This window comes from Mytilus californianus, unplaced genomic scaffold (genome assembly GCF_021869535.1).
Source record: "Mytilus californianus isolate M0D057914Y unplaced genomic scaffold, xbMytCali1.0.p SCAF_8, whole genome shotgun sequence".
NCBI classification, from domain to species: Eukaryota; Metazoa; Mollusca; class Bivalvia; order Mytilida; family Mytilidae; genus Mytilus; species Mytilus californianus.
This window is the reverse complement of record NW_026262734.1, coordinates 90,934,384-90,952,656: the sequence shown is the minus strand read 5'-3', so window position 1 is coordinate 90,952,656 and position 18,273 is coordinate 90,934,384.

Sequence of the window (18,273 nt, the reverse complement as noted above, 5' to 3'; positions counted from 1 at the left end):
TATTTTCACAATCACATATGTATAATATATATATTGCTATTTAAAGATTTTAACATTTTGAACTTTATAATTTTGAATATTAATTAAAAAAATAACCTTTTGCAGTCTAGCTTTTGATATTGGAATCCAGAGCTCTTTAAAATCTCAGAAATATGTCAGCTTTCGTTCCTGAAATGCATGCTTACTCCTGAATCCCTATTGCAGCTTGGATTGTTGTCCTACAGATAAATAGATAAGTAATTTCGGCTAATGTCTGTTTCTTAATCGCAAAGCACATCCAGAACATCTAATTCTTTCAACATTTTTTCGTGTGTAACTTTATCCGACGTCATTATAAATGTGTCCATCGCAGTTGACGAGTTTTGTCTAACTGATACACCGGCCATTCAGGATGTCCGTGTCTTTGAAAAGTAGGCGAGGTGTTTATTGGTAAGGCCCGAAATGGCATTTTTAAGTTATTCTCATCATAGTTATTTTTAAGGTGTGTAACTATTGATATGCAATATATAATGTTAAACAGCAAAAGCTGCGATTGGTTAAAACAGATATTCCTTTTTTTTTTTTGATAATTTTCGGCGTATCGTTAATTATACCATGTTTTTGTTGAAACCCCTCGTCAACCTCGCTCGACTCGTTGAGTTAAAGTCAGGGTTTCAACAAAAACAATGGAAAAAATACGAAACACCGAAAAACTATCCAAAAGAAACGAAATATCTATAACTAAATTTCAGTTGAACAAGCTTTTAATGCAATTATCTCGACAAATAATGAAATATAACATCATGCATTTGCTTTTTTTATTATTCTTTGGCAGTTTAACCCAATCTGGACCCATTTAAAAAAAAATGATCAACGTGTGAATACAAATGGTCTCAGTAGATGATTGGCTATTTCAAAAGGTCACAACCTTAATCAGATTTATGGATGAGTCAAAATGTACTAACAGTAACAGGTGTTAGAGAAATTAACATCTAAACATTCGTATGACGTAGAAATTCGAAATGATGAAAGCACTCAAAGAGGATTTTCGTTTATCATAAAAATGAAAATTTAGTTTATAATCATTAGAGACACAGATTCTAACATAGTAATTCGTGGATGAGCGGATTTATCCACCCTCAATAGTTTAATCGTTGAATTTCACGGCGGGTAAGGTTGTCCTGGAAGAGAACGTTCTGTGCTGGTGATTTGGTCCTTACTGGTGCTGGTGATAATTGAAAATATGTAAACAAAACGAAAATGATGATTTTTGTCGTTTTCTCGAATAAAAAATGGAAGGAAACAGTTGAGATGTTTTGTTTTTGTTTCTCATGGGTTCATAGGCAAACAATTAAAAACGTGACCTTCTAAACTGTTTCAATAAGTGTAACACAAAATTGCTCATTTTTAGAAAATCTAGAACTGAAAAAATAAAACAGAAAAACTCCTGGAGTCCGCTTTCTATACCCAAATCCACACCACAAAATCATTTTGTGAAAAACCATTGCAATTTATTAAAATTAGGCATTTTCTCAGTTTAGACATGTCCTGATTCTGTGCTGGTGGGTCCTGGCATTGTGGTGGTGGGTCCTGATACGGTACTGGTGATTTTTTGGTAAAAAGTTGGTCCTATTTGAAACAAACGTTACAGAATCAATAAAATTGGGCAGAGAATTGTATTCAATCGGATTTGTGACCCTTATTTTTACTTCTGTGCATCCATTTGGATGTTTAATAAGCGTTTTCAAATAATCGTAACTTATATTACATAAAAGGGCAACATCTTCCGTCCAATATCAGATGAAAATATATCTAATTAGAATAATTTTATTTAAGATATTAAATGTCCTTAAATTGATGATTCTCAATATAATATGCTAACTAAAACAGTTTTAAAAGGTGCTTAAGGTAAAGCGACATTTATAACGACAATAAACGTTTGACTGGTTTATTTCAGTTAAATAATCGAAGTTAGATGATCTAACTACTGGTGCCTCTAATTTCTTCCTTAATATATACATTGTAACCAATACATTTACGACTGCATAAAAAAAACGACCTAGACTTGCTTTTCATACAGTCATGACTAATAAAAACTTACTAGAATGGAACAAGATGTGAACAACTGCCAATCAAGGTATGACCTTCAACATCGAGCAAAAACCATAACGAATACTAGCTATAAAAATGAAAACGATTAAAAAATGAAGACCTGATTTAAAATACAAATTTGAACAAAAACCAAATATGACAGATAGCCACCAGCGACAACCACTTGTTTTAAGCACTCGTGACAGGGCTTAACATGTTTGTTGCACTCTGCCCCTCCCCAGCTACATTCCGCAAAACTTAAGTTCACATTTAAATTTTTGGATTAGCATAATTTTAAAACTGTGCAGTGAATCTTGTGCTCACAACATACATAAATGTCATAAATATGTATACATCAGACATTATAAAGTCATGTGGAAGTTACTTAGTAGTATTTTACAATTGAATTTATTAATCATAAAGGGATGGAGATTGCATGAAGTTAAACATACGATAAGAAGAATTTGATAGTATTTTTTGGCGAAAGACTTTAAACCTTCTTTGCATTAAATTCTAAAAATTTTCTTGTTGCAGTAAGTGATAAAATCCTCAACAAAATCTCAATAACTTTGTTGGAATGAATAAAGGTTTATGAAAATGGGCAATTATCTTATCGTTAAGAGACAGTTGAGTACACATTTTACGTTTAGGCGGTCAGGCGTGTTTGAGTTGTTTTGTCCTGAAAACGTAGTATAATATAAAAAATGTATGACATATCATATATCTGGCTTTAGATTCGAATATATATATATATATATATATATATATATATAAGTCTGAAAATTACACCCAACAGTGTTAGAATTAGACTTTTATGCTGACAAATTTTTGTCCCTCAACGGGATTCGAACTCACACCTTTGATACACTACAGCACCAATCGCTTAGCCTCATGTCCAGCGCTCTAGACCACACGACCACATCCGCTATATAAAAATATAACTTCAATAGTCGTAGTGTTACCTTGTCACGTAAGGCGAATCTAGAGATAGACATAAGACATGTGTTTTAAGCGTGTGAAGATGTTATATTATTATTTAATACACAATGTATTTGTTATTTGTCAGCAATCTAACTCAACAATTTTTATATACCGTATGGGATAATGATTCAATTCATTATACAGTCACTAGAAATAAGTATATCATACAAACAAGTCTAAGCAAGTGACAACCATACAATATATATGCCCACTGGATCTCAGTGTGTTTGAGACACAGGGTTAATACAAATATTTATATAAGTCTGAAAATTACACCCAACAGTGTTAGAATTAGACTTTTATGCTGACAAATTTTTGTCCCTCAACGGGATTCGAACTCACACCTTTGATACACTACAGCACCAATCGCTTAGCCTCATGTCCAGCGCTCTAGACCACACGACCACATCCGCTATATAAAAATATAACTTCAATAGTCGTAGTGTTACCTTGTCACGTAAGGCGAATCTAGAGATAGACATAAGACATGTGTTTTAAGCGTGTGAAGATGTTATATTATTATTTAATACACAATGTATTTGTTATTTGTCAGCAATCTAACTCAACAATTTTTATATACCGTATGGGATAATGATTCAATTCATTATACAGTCACTAGAAATAAGTATATCATACAAACAAGTCTAAGCAAGTGACAACCATACAATATATATGCCCACTGGATCTCAGTGTGTTTGAGACACAGGGTTAATACAAATATTTATATAAGTCTGAAAATTACACCCAACAGTGTTAGAATTAGACTTTTATGCTGACAAATTTTTGTCCCTCAACGGGATTCGAACTCACACCTTTGATACACTACAGCACCAATCGCTTAGCCTCATGTCCAGCGCTCTAGACCACACGACCACATCCGCTATATAAAAATATAACTTCAATAGTCGTAGTGTTACCTTGTCACGTAAGGCGAATCTAGAGATAGACATAAGACATGTGTTTTAAGCGTGTGAAGATGTTATATTATTATTTAATACACAATGTATTTGTTATTTGTCAGCAATCTAACTCAACAATTTTTATATACCGTATGGGATAATGATTCAATTCATTATACAGTCACTAGAAATAAGTATATCATACAAACAAGTCTAAGCAAGTGACAACCATACAATATATATGCCCACTGGATCTCAGTGTGTTTGAGACACAGGGTTAATACAAATATTTATATAAGTCTGAAAATTACACCCAACAGTGTTAGAATTAGACTTTTATGCTGACAAATTTTTGTCCCTCAACGGGATTCGAACTCACACCTTTGATACACTACAGCACCAATCGCTTAGCCTCATGTCCAGCGCTCTAGACCACACGACCACATCCGCTATATAAAAATATAACTTCAATAGTCGTAGTGTTACCTTGTCACGTAAGGCGAATCTAGAGATAGACATAAGACATGTGTATATATATTAAGGCTACATGTTGATATAATAACATTGAGAATTCACTGTATCATAAAAATGGAATAAATGGGTGAAGTGATACTCATTACTACAGAGAAGGTGTGTTTGAATCACTAAAATTAAAAGCTTCGTGCTAATACAAATATTTAACTAAAGGCGTATTTCTACTGGTATTTTTATTTTCGTTCTCTAATTTTTCACTCATTTTCAATTGAAATTTAGGCATATTTTATTTTAATTCATGAAATATATTTAAAAAAGGAAAAGTAGGACACATCGTACACTAACTCTACCTTAATTCTTTATCAAAGATCTTTCACAACAGACTTTACTTTTGGATCTAAAAAATGCATAACTTAAAAAAAATATTTTTGTGTGTGTTATTTAGGTTATCTAGTCTTCTTTCTCTGACAAATTCTAGTCTGCCCTTCCATGAACTATTTAAATAAATTTTTGCAGTGTTTTATTGAACTTTCGAAAATTCCCCCTGACAACAAATCAGACTATAATTTTTGTTGACAAAAGGCTTAAAGGTACAGCAAATGGTGCTTAATAGATAATAGATAAATTTTTCTTTTAAAGTACAAGTTTTATATCCCACGGAACCCTCCTTCTCCTCTTGGAAAATGTTTTCAGGGTAAAATTATCATCTGCAGTTATAAAATCGTTCTTGATCATCGGCATCCAATTATTTTTTATCAACAATTTAAGAATTTCAAAACTATTCCAAGCTTAGCAACTTCCATCGTGACCTCCCTCTCCCTTTTTCCCAAAAAACAAAGCCAAAATATTATTGTAATCCTTTTAGAAAACACTAAATTTTTATAAAGGATCTGATTTTAGCTGCTGAGGACACATGATTCTAACGAGCAGAAACAAATTAAGGCTGAGATTCATTGGTTGAATAAAAAGAAAAGTATCAACAGTATCATACAAAATTTGTAAGAGAAACAATATCCAGGATGCTTAGGTTACGCTGAATTTGTTATCTTAACTCGTCTAAGAAGTGTTCAGGGTCACCTGATAGTTTGCGGTGATCAACTTAGTAAAACAAAGTACTTTATTCTATATTTATGCTCTCCATTTTCATGCAAAACCTTTTACATTATGATATTTCGGGTCATTGTTGAAGGTCGTACGGTGACGTATAGTTGTTTACACCTACTTTATTTGGTTTCCGATGGAAATGTGTCCATTGGCAAGCATACCGCATAATCTTTTTTTATTTAGGTAATGGATATTGCACACCGTATTTTGATGGTAAAAGGATCGCAATCCCGCAAATAATATGCATATTTTCTTATCTCAAAAGAGGGACAAGAGGGGTTCCATTAACAGGGCAATATTTTTATATTTTGCTCAAAACAGATAACAGTAAATTTAAAATACTGATAACCGATAACAGCAATTTAAATGATCTTAAATGAGAAAACAGAAAAAAATGAATTCAAAAATCAAAAATCAAAAAATAGTTAACAGGGGTCATTTTTTCATAATAACAGTTCACAACAATGTCAATTTTTAGAAAACAGATAATAACTAATTAGTCAATAACAGTTATTTATAACATATATTTTCAAAATAACAGTTAACAAAAGTTTAAAAATGTTTAAAACACCTTAATAGAAACGATCTTGCCCCCTCTAAAACAAAATAAACTCAACTTTGTTCATATGAAATATCCAGCAAATATATGCAAGGTATATTTTCTATCAATTATACTATTTTTTTGCATCAATGATCTTGAATATTTGCCCTTTTTAACATAAATATAAAGGCACAGAACCAGGACAAAGGTGTACAGAACATGGACCGTTTTTCTAATCACCAGCACGTCGTCAGGACAATTTCGTTTGTTATTTCTGTAATTTACCTCAAATGGTACTTAGGACGTATCAGAGAAAAATTAAGCAACAGAACGGTTGTTTTATTGCCGTTCTGATACAATGTAAACAAACCCACCAGCACAAAATCAGGACCCACCAGCACCAGTCAGGACTGAATCACCAGCACAGAACTTTCTCTCGCAGGACAACCTTACCCACAGTGAATTTGTAAATCCTCGCACAGGCTCGGAATTTAAAAATCTTGATTGGATCAATCCGATAATCCACTTGTGCAAATGTTAGAATCTATATGTATATTTCTAATAATACTTTCCTTTAAAATGTTCGATTATTGTTTTGGAATAACTTATAATATGTGTCATTTTCGACTTTGTTTAACTGTTGACTTGTCGACTTCTGAAGAATAACTGCTTTTGTGTTGTTCTCGCGTCATCGTTTTTTGCTACTAATATTGCTTTATAAACACCTTAAAGTCATATGAAACTTCAAACTAAAAAACAAACAGTTGAACATGTTTTATATATTTGAATGGCTAAGTTTTACTCTAAAAGAAGTGAACGCGAACTTTAAAAAAAAAAGAAAATCATTTATATTATCAAAATCTTCATAAATGTACCGATATTGAATTATTGACTTCTCAGACACTAATTCGCCGATATTTTCCCGTATGCAGAGACGTTAACTACGAGACCTCTCGTTATAACTTCAGCCACCGCACAGCAGAAGTGGCAGGGGAAAACCGTGATGAAAGAATGTAAACATACGTTCTCATGAAGGTAAATAGAAATAACAGATTCTTAAAGAACAAATTTAATACCAAAAATCATGTAACAACTGTTAAGGCATAGTTTAATTAACAAATGGGAACACATGGAAAATATGAAAAACAAATGACATGGCTCTTGAAAATTACTTATCTCTTGCGCTTTCTACATGCTCTGTATTTATTGTTTATTATTATCACGGTCAGGGTAACTTCGGCAACAAACTCGAAAGTGCATTAGCTTGCGATCAACAACCACTTAAAGAAAAATTTTTGTCGGTTTTGTCGATAATACGTGAAATATATGTAATAAATATTTAAAAAAAAACGTGCAAACAAGACTTAGTGTAGTATATATGCATGCATTGTTTCAATAATTTCGATAACATTAAAATTTTTAAGAAACTCGTTTCATATGACTTTAATTAAATCAAAATAAATTACAGGACATATGTGTGTATATCTGATGTACACGTACTTCACAAACATCAGTCAAACACCGCAAAAGTGCACTGCCTGTTTTATGGCCTGTTTATTTTTTTTTTGCGGGGTTACAATGCATATTTTCATGGACCTATAGGCATCAAATTGTTCAATGTTATTGACAAACTATATAAATTATAATGGACTTAGAATGATCGACTTTTATTATGATGTATTCCAAGTTGTTGATATCCTTGGAAATACGTGTATTAAGCCCGGAGACACGTTTATCAAGAACAAATGAGGTTTTCGCGATGGTCGTTTGTTGGAGGGTCACGTGCGGGCTTTATTCAATCAACATAACATTGCTTTTCCAACCAACTGACCATCCAGATTTAAACCCGTTTATGAAAATATTTTTAAAACTGTATAGAATGGTTAACGTCAAAACATCAGATTTGCTTATGAAGTTTTACTGAAATATCATTATGCAATGAACTATGATAAGGTTCTGTTTATTTGTAAAATATTATTTTATATAAAAGTTTTGGAGATTTTGGACCTTATATTTTGTACTTCATAAATATAATTTATAAACTCGATTCTAAACAACTGAAAATTTAAAGAAATGTATTTGTTTCTATTAGACGTGTTACGAAAAGGGATATACTCGACGCTGAGGTTGACAAATCGGACTTTAAATGTGGGACTATGTCAAAACACTGATTATCGCTAAAAACAGGTAAAATTCAATTTGAGTGATGTTAACCAGGTATCCTACACATTCTGATAAATCCATGTAATACTCGCTCGGATTATTAAATAATTCAACTCTATATTTCTGTTCTATTTTTGTATTATATCAACTACATATATACAGTTATGCCACCAATCTACAACCAGGGGCGGATCCAGGATTTTAGGTTAGGGGGGGGGGGGGGCTGCAAACCTAAATGTTCGCCGAGCGGAGCGAAGCGAAAACATTTTTGAGGTAAAATTATCGAAATATTCTTTATTAAGCTGAGGACAACCCATGCTTTGCAAATTTTAGGGAGGGGGCGCACACCCGCCACGCCCCCGCCTGAATCCGCCCCTGACAACTCAACTCCCAGTTTTGGCTACACGTGCTGCTCTTATATATAAAGTAATGAATACTCATCAGCTATGTAGGCGTGTCAAGATCGCATACGAGATAAAGACCAGCCAGTACACACTGTTATGATGTCATTAACCAGTATTAAAAAGATAAATAAATATATTGGTTCATAAAATTATACAAAAAGTTAGAATAATCATTTTCTGATATTATTGCTTGTGATAATAGGATGAGAAAGATATACGTGTTTGCGGGGTGCGGATGATGTTTTTTTCTAGTATGCACTTCTAGATTAAAACAAAATCAAATAATAAGCCAGTTTGATTTGTTACTTTTTTAATTGCGATATCAATATGTCACTCCACCTCGTCCTGATAATGCATGAAATATTTGTCACTGGACGAAAAACAAACAACATTTAATCAATCTCTGAAAAAACCGACACAAAGCTCTACACTCTAGTTGATTTTTTTTTCGGATGTCTCAATAGGCTTCCACTGCCTTTGAAAGTTTTAAAGCGCCTGTAAGCGTGTTCCACATATACCTGATACCTGAACGATAATTTCAAGTTCATTTTTTACACTATATTCTTTCTGCTCATGTTCTACGGGTAGTTCTTAAGTTGATGGCGACAATAGAGGATAACGAACGTGGAACGACATGCGATATTTTTATTTTACCTAAATAAAAATGACAAAATTACTGGGAAATCTAATGTCATACCTGGCCAATTTAGACAGTAAACTAAACTGTTGATCATCATCCTGTTGTCCAAGGAAACTACTGCGTGTGAACCTGATATGATTCCTATTGTGCACAAAAACCTGGTATGTATGCAATGCCAGTATCTGGAGTAAAATTGTGCCCGAGGCTCCGTGTATGGTCTGAAAATGGCACGAAAATTGCTTTCCATAACCATTAACGCTTCGGGCATTTTATGCTACCCATTCACGTAGTTGTCATGGGAGTGAAACTGGCGATTAGTAAGTCACATTTTACATAGAACTAATACAAGAGAACTTACAAATGAAGTTTATTTGTTTTTGTTTTTGTAATTGTTTTTGTAAAGATTAAGTTAGAGGTAAAGAAATAAACAAAGAAAATACATGCATAAGAGTGTATATGACAGCGGGTACTTTTCGGACTATTTGAAAGGCAGATAAAACGGGTAAGAAAATTTCAGACCTCAGAAATTACAATGCAGAATATTTTGAAACTTTGAAGGAATATGTATATGATGTCTTTTTCCAAAGATCCTTTGAGTTATTTCGTTGGGTCGAACCAGTCACATTTTACATTAAAATAATATAAGGGAAATTAATCTTTTCCTGAGGAGGTATTATCAGATAGTTATATATAAAATCATTTTCAACGTCTTATAAGGGATAGGGAGGCCATAAAGGTTAGGAGTTTATATTATTAAAAATTGGTACCCTTATCTCCTGCTCGCCTTCACGTCCTCCCGCCCGCCAGCTGAATTTCATATTATTGTATGATAAGTCGGTTCTGCATTGAGTACAACCCTTCCAACCCGTTCTGAAACGGGTAAACACACCTTTTTTTAAAATGTCCGTCACTAATGAGCTCGAAAAAATTAAAAATAGCAAGTTGCTTTCATTTTTAAAGGTTGGCGAGGGATTTTTTCTCTCATTATCCTTTTTTTCTCGGCTTTCCTTCTGGATTTTATATCCTCTCTGCTATAGATACCCTCGCCTCCTGTCAGTGTTCCCAATTATAATAAGGAAGAAATACTTTGGGGTTTATCATTTTTTATTCTTCACGGAATAATTATTATTGAATATTTGTTCCATAAGGAATATTCATAATGAAATGATGTATGATAAAGTTTTCATAGGGGCGTTTGTTATCAGAAATATATATACGCGAACATCATTACTATGCTGTTTAAACAAAAGATTTAATTGATACACAGGTAATCTAAATCACTTTTGTGTTTTGATACGATACCTGTAGTCAAAGTCTAATTTGTCAACCTCAGCGTCGAGTATATACCATTTCGTAACTCTTCTATTTACTTAGCTGAATAATTTGAATTAATATGTCCCGTCTATCAACACCTTTAATGAGATGTGCGTAATGAGAACAATCAAACAAATTATTAGCCGAGTTTACCAAACAAACTAATTTTGCGGTACGTGAAGCGTTTCCAACAAAATTTGAAATGAACAAATCATCGAAATGGTTATTTAAGTGTTCTTAACTAAATAATTGTGTGCTATGTGATTTTTTTTTCCAAATACAATAGTAAAGAATGAATTAACTAATCTATTAAAACTTTAAAAGTTGACATTTTAATACTTGGTAATTCAAAGGTAATATAGTTGTACATATTTGTAAGAAAAGAAAAGAGATTGAAAATAGGAAAAAGTGAAGGTTAGAATTATATAACTATATTATTATACCCGAGCTGACAGTCAATGCTTAAAATAGTGTTTAAAAACCAAAATGACTGTTAATTAATACACAAAGCAAAGGCAATTTTTTAATTTTTAATACGTTTATTAATAAATATTAGATACTGTGTCCGAGTATAACTATTACAGTGACTGATTGCTTTGTTTCATATCAGTGACGTAGGAGTATACTGAAAAGGGGGGCACTTCTAAAAGTGACAACCAAAAACAAAACCTTTTCTATTTAACTATAACATTGGGATAGTCTAAGGCCGTGTTTGATTACAAAGAATCAGGAACTGGGTTTGAAAACCAACACGTTATTTTACAAGAAACCAAAACCGGATTTATCGGATTCAAGAAACGGTGAAACCTGCCCTGAAACAAGATTTATCGGATTCAAAATGGGCGGGGTTTAACTGGTTCGCTTATCATAGACCAGTCCGTCTATACACAGGTGTTTTGGGATAAACTCATCAATGAAGTGTGCAGTTGTGGTCATTGATCCAGTTAAAATATGTAAACACTATGTGTGTATTCGCACAGTAAATAGTGAGAGACAGCCGTTGATTTCTTGTAAAACGGAGTTTAAAGATATGTCACATTTCAGAAATTATGGTTCCGAAAGTATAAATATGACGATGGCAGTGGCTAAATATGCATATGGCGCTATTTCATTACGTTTTCTTCCTTTTATTTCGAATGCACTTTTTTTTCTAAAATGTGGTATGCTTGACTATGGAACAACTTTCAATAAGAGACCAAATGACGTAGAGGTTTACAACTATAGGTCGACGTACGGCCGTCGACAATGAACGAACGCCACACCACATGGGAAGCTATAAAAGGTATAAAAGTATAAATTAATTTAATTGAGAAAACCATTAACCTGATTATGTACAAAACAATAAACGAACACCAAATATTTTCTACAATGCAACACACGACAACTACTGAATTAAAGGCTCCAGACTTGTGATCGGTACATACAACATGTGGCGGGTTTAAACATGTTTGGTGGTGCAAACACAAAAAAGACACACAATGCAGATCTGATGGTACTCGTAGTTACTGAAAGCTAGTTCAAAGCCAATAACAACTTATAATAAAATCATTTATCTGAGACAAAATTACCAATCAGTACATATCCATCATCCAATGAGCTTAGTGTAAATACGTCATTTACATCCGAGAAAAACATGACAATTTGCAAAAAGAAAATATAGGTATCAACAGATGGCAGGACCATGAATGTAAATATACGTATTACAATTAGTTATATTTTAATTTACAGATAATGAAAATTAATTATTCATATCGATGAATATCCAAAGCATAATAAAAATGAAGCGCTTTTTATAAACCAAAAAGGACAAATATAATGTAGCCACAGTCGGGAATGGAATCGGAGGTTTTGATGAAGCAGATTTTTCCTCAATTTAAAATTATTTCTAGGATTTTGTAACAGCAAATTGTAATAAGACAAAATCCGTATTTTCATGCCTTAACCGAAGTACTGGCTGCTTTGCTGGTGAAAAATGTTATTAAACAGATTGTGTGGAAATGTAGAGAAAAAAGGTGAAAATTAAAAACTGTCCATTGAATTCAAAAGATCATTACATAGCATGTTTATCTATTGTCATTAATATTCATAATATCAAATAAAATTAGTAGATATGGGTAACTAAGTCCTTATGATTGAATAAAGTAACATTCATTTTTAGTGGAAAATTTAAATTGTTTTAACGTTAATTAAGCTCAAATTAAAAATTGTTTGATAGCCCCTCTTTGTGATTAATGTAAGATAACTCTGGTTAACTTTCCTAACATTTCATCATTATGGGGAGATAATTTTCATATATAGTCTTTTTCATAAAAGTTCAAATGCTTTAGGTTCCAATTGTAATTTTTCATTTAAGCATTTGTCATATGTTTGAAGTTTCTTGAATAAAGTAGTGGTTATGTTGTTCTGTTTTTGTGTTTGTGCGTATGTGTATCTTGTGTGTATTTGTGTTAGGGGTTTCACACATACATGTGTTTGTCTTAAGGGAATCAAGTATTGCAAGTATATTAAGGCAATTTGTCTGCTTCATTTGAATTCTGACATAATTATATACACCTTATATTCATAATTATATACAGCCTTTGGCTGTTTTCTGCTCTATGGTCGGGTTGTTATCTCTTTGACACATTCCCCATTTCCATTCTCAATTTTATTTTTTACAGAGTTTGTCTTTAGTGCCGTGTGGAGACAGTAGAGTGCCTCCCCGTGCTTCAGGTTTATGCTCTTATAATATACTAGATTATGGAGTGTGTGTCCGAGCGAGAACTTCTCTATGTTCATTACTTTAGGAATATTTATCAAAAAGTAGTATTTCACATTCAGCCCCATTCTTCTATTTAGTCGGACGTCAGTCGCTACCCTGATATACCCTATCTTTTGTTTTATTTTTCGGGTAATCTATGACAGATAGCGTTTGACGTCTTTACCCGAACAGTTTTATCATATTCATATAATTCAATTTATTGTGTGCTGGTTCATATTCTGGACGCCAGTCTTTGCTCCTTTCTAATAAAATCCACATAACAAAAAACAAATATGAAGCTTAGAAATGGAAAAATATTAAATACTAAATTCGTTCAAAGGGTATCTACACGTCTCAATCTTCAAAATCGCTTATCTAAAAATACTACCATCGCTAACATTTTTAACAATAAAAATCGTGGTTACCCTTCTATCGATAAGTGTCATGCCAAAAAATGACTTACATGTCCCCGTCTTTCCACCAACAATACGGTAAGGTCTACGTTTAATGGTCGCACATTTTCTTTAAATTTTGAAACTGATATAACTTGAAAAACAAACAGTATTATTTATTTAATCACATGAAACAAACCGGGATGCGGTATTCAGTACGTAGGTGAAACTGGACGATATTTATCTAAACGCACGCAATAACACCTGTATCGTTTTAAAAGACCCATAAAATTCAAAAGTATCATTTATCAACATCTTAAAAAGCACAATCATCCTATTACATATTTAACAGTTCAACCTTTAGAAGTAGTAAATAAGCAGCCTGGTGAATCTCATTCAAAGTTTGTACGATCACGGAAAATAATTGAATTAAATTGGATTAAAAAATAACAGACAGTCTACCCTCTCGGTCTTAATGATAATATCATGGAAATTGGTAATATATCAAGAACCGATTCTGTTAACATTTTGGATATAGTTTCTAAAACAGTTCGTAAAAACCGTTCTCATGGGCGTAGAAAAAATCGCAATCAAAGAAAATTTCGGACCAACCATACAAATATTTCGGACCTAATTTCTATTTCAAAAAACAACGGCAGACATTATCTATTAACCAAGCTCTGTTCTTTACCTATAAATAAATTAAATAAAATTTTAGAGGATTGCAACACAATTTCATATTGCAGTCCTAAGTATGAAATCGTTCAAATTATAATGGCATATTGTTATTCTAAACTGTTTCCCAAAATTGATCGCCCTGAAGATCATAAAAAACATTTTATTAAAATAAAGTATGTCAATAAAGGTTTTGATTTTGTAAATATTGCCGGGAATTTTAACGACCATTCTGTTAAAGAACAAATTCCTGGATATTTTGATAATACTGAACTCCCTCTTATTTGTTATATTTACAAGAAATCTACCCGAAAATTTGTGTTTAATTATAGCCAAGTCTGTAAAGATGTAAATATCAGTGAAAATACATCTCCGTCATGTAATTGTAGTAATTCCGAATACACTTATGGTCCCATTTCCCATGTTATAACAGGAGACCTTAACATCGTTCGCGACCGAGAGTTAAAATCATTCCTCAGTAAAGGACCTAAATATCGTCCCCCGTCAATTATTAATTGGAATGAGTGTCGTAATATCATCCACGACTCACTTCGTGTTTACTGTTTGAAATGGATAAAACGGGAAAAAGCTGACAAACAATCTTTGAACTATTTTTTACAACATTTTAAAGAACATTTTACTCTTAACAACAACCATAAAAATCCCATCTCTCGTATCAAACATAAACTAAAAGAACTAGCCAAGGAATTTGTTTTTGTCCCGGCTGATAAAGCTGCTAATAATATCATTATAGTTTGACGTAAATTTTACATTGAGGTTCTGCAAAAGGAAATCACGAATTCACCAACATTCCAACTGACTTCATTTTCAGAAAACGATATCTGTAACAGACATAAACTATTAGCTACTTCTTTACAAGCAGAACCAAATACAATGAAAGTCCCAACTGTGTACTGGCTTCCAAAGCTACACAAATCACCTTACAAATATAGATTTATTTCATCTTCAAGTCACTGTTCCACTACTGAATTGTCTATTCTACTTACTAGTACACTTGGTACAATCAAAAACCTGATAATAAATTGTTCAAATAAGGCTTTTGAAAATAGTGGAATTAACTACTTTTGGAGTGTCAAAAACTCGTTGGAAGTACTTGATAAATTGCATGCATATATTGGTGATTTTGAATCTGTTCAAAGTTTTGATTTTTCTACCCTATATACCACTTTGCCTCATATTCTTATTAAGAAAAAATTCACACACCTAATTAAGTGGTCATTTAAAAAGTCGGAATGCGAATACATATGTTCAAACTCTTTTAGGTCATTTTATAGTAGCAACAAACAAAAGAGCTATGTCAATTAGACATGCTTTGATACTATATCTGCCCTTGAATTTTTACTTGATAACATTTTTGTTCGCTTTGGAGATTCCGTATATCGTCAAGTTATCGGAATTCCAATGGGGACTAACTGTGCACCACTTATTGCGGAACTGTTTTTGTATTGTTATGAGTTACAATTTATGACTAAAATCAGCAAAGACACATCGAAACAACATCTGATACAAAAATTTAACAATACTTTTAGATATTTGGATGATATATTGGCTCTCAATAATGACGACTTCAGTATGTATACTTAAGAAATTTATCCTGTTGAACTTACTTTAAATAAAGCTAATACTAACAATGACCACTCTCCTTTCCTCGATCTTGATATCCATATCATTAACGGGAAGCTTAATACAAACATTTATGATAAAAGAGATGATTTTTCATTTCCTATCGTTAATTATCCATTTTTAGATGGTGACGTTCCCTTGTCACCATCTTATGGTGTTTATATATCTCAACTTGTACGATTCGCTCGTGTATGTAACAACGTATTAGATTTTAACGAGAGAAATTTATGTATTACTGAAAAATTATTACACCAGGGTTTTCGATATCATAAACTAGTCAAAACATTTACTAAATATTATCATCGGTATAAGGACATCATTCGTAAATATAACTCAACATGCAGACATCTTATACGTTCGGGTATTTCACATCCAATCTTTTATGGTAATATTCTTTACAAAGCACAAAAATGTCAGTATTCACCTCTGAAGCTAACAAAACCTTTAAACAGACTTATTAAGAAGGGATATAGTTACGATACTGTTGTCAGGTCATTAAAGATTGCATATTTTGGCTTTAATATTGATTCACTTATAGGGTCTTTGCATCGGAATTAAACATATTTATTCTAAAACCAGTTGTTGGCATGACACGGGTTATGTTCTTCTCATATATTTTATGACGGTATAATACTAAACCCCTTACAGGAGGGATTGTGCCTGATATTCATATGATGAAGACATAATCTTTCAATCAGTTTAATTGAGGTCTGGAGCTGGCATGTCAGTAACTGCTAGTAGTATGTTGTTATTTATGTATCATTGTCATTTTGTTTATTTTCTTTTGTTTCCTATTCTGACATCGGACTCGGACTTCTCTTAAACTGAGTTTTACTGTGTGTACTGTTGTTCGTTTGTTTTTTCTACATTGGCTAGAGGTATAGGGGGAGGGTTGTGATCTCAGAAAACATGTTTAACCCCGCCGCATTTTTGCGCCTGTCCCAAGTCAGGAGCCTCTGGCCTTTGTTAGTCTTGTATCATTTTTAATTTTAGTTTCTTGTGTATAATTTGGAGTTTAGTATGACGTCCATTATCACTGAACTAGTATACATATTTGTTTAAGGGCCAGCTGAAGGACGCCTCCGGTTGCGGGAGTTTCTCGCTGCATTGAAGACCCATTGGTGGCCTTCGGCTGTTGTCTGCTCTATGGTCGGGTTGTTGTCTCTTTGACACATTCCCCATTTCCATTCTCAATTTTACCATAATAAAACAATAAATGATTTTACAAGTAGCAGGATCAATGCTGATGTATGTTAGATGATGCGGACAATAACTTAAAACAGTGTATGCTTGACAGCAGAATGACTACAGGTGTCTATTGTCCCGTGTGTTATTCACCTGAATATTTTACCTCAAATTATAGATAGACAGTGAATTGCCTCACTAAACCATGTATCTTGTGAACGAGAGGGGTTAAGAACGATCGTAGCTTTCCATTGAAGTCTTGTATGGTCGGTGTGTTTATTACTTAAATGTAACTGAATAAGATTTAAAAAAATATGAAAGGTTTCTTTATATTGGTATTTAAAACAAATTAATAAAATTATATTTATACATGCACATGGATGTCTTTAATAAACCAATTACAGAAACTGAAATCTATTGAATATATAAATTTTGTAATTATTTAAAATTGAATCAAATAACTACACGTAAGTTCACGTAAAATTCACATGAATATTTTCATGTGAGTAACATGTATAAGCTCGTTTGAGATTCATCTCATGTGGGATTTTTAACGTGAATTTCACGTGAGATTCATGTGAAATGCAATGTTTTACTATAAAGAAACTCTGAAGACATGACATAACCCAAACAAACAACGTATAACGAGGACAAATAATTAGAGCTATGCATATTATATATTAGATATAAGAAGATGTGGAATGAGTGCCAATGAGACAACTCTCCATCCAAGTCACAATTTGTCAAAGAAAAACCATTATAGGTCAAAGTACGGTCTTCAACACGTATGTATATATTACAGTTCCTTAGTGAACGAAATTGAAAATCGAATGGAAACGCATCTACTAATGTTCGTAGTGGGACGGACTTATATGTCTTATGCAAGTAAGGAATCAGTTGTATCATGTTGATGGTGATAATAAAACGGAAGAAGAAGAAGAACGTTGTACAAATGAATAAGGAACTAATTACTGGATAGATTAAGATGTGTTAAACGTGAATCTTATTTGACATAATGTTCGATAATGGTGAAAGAGAAAATAGACT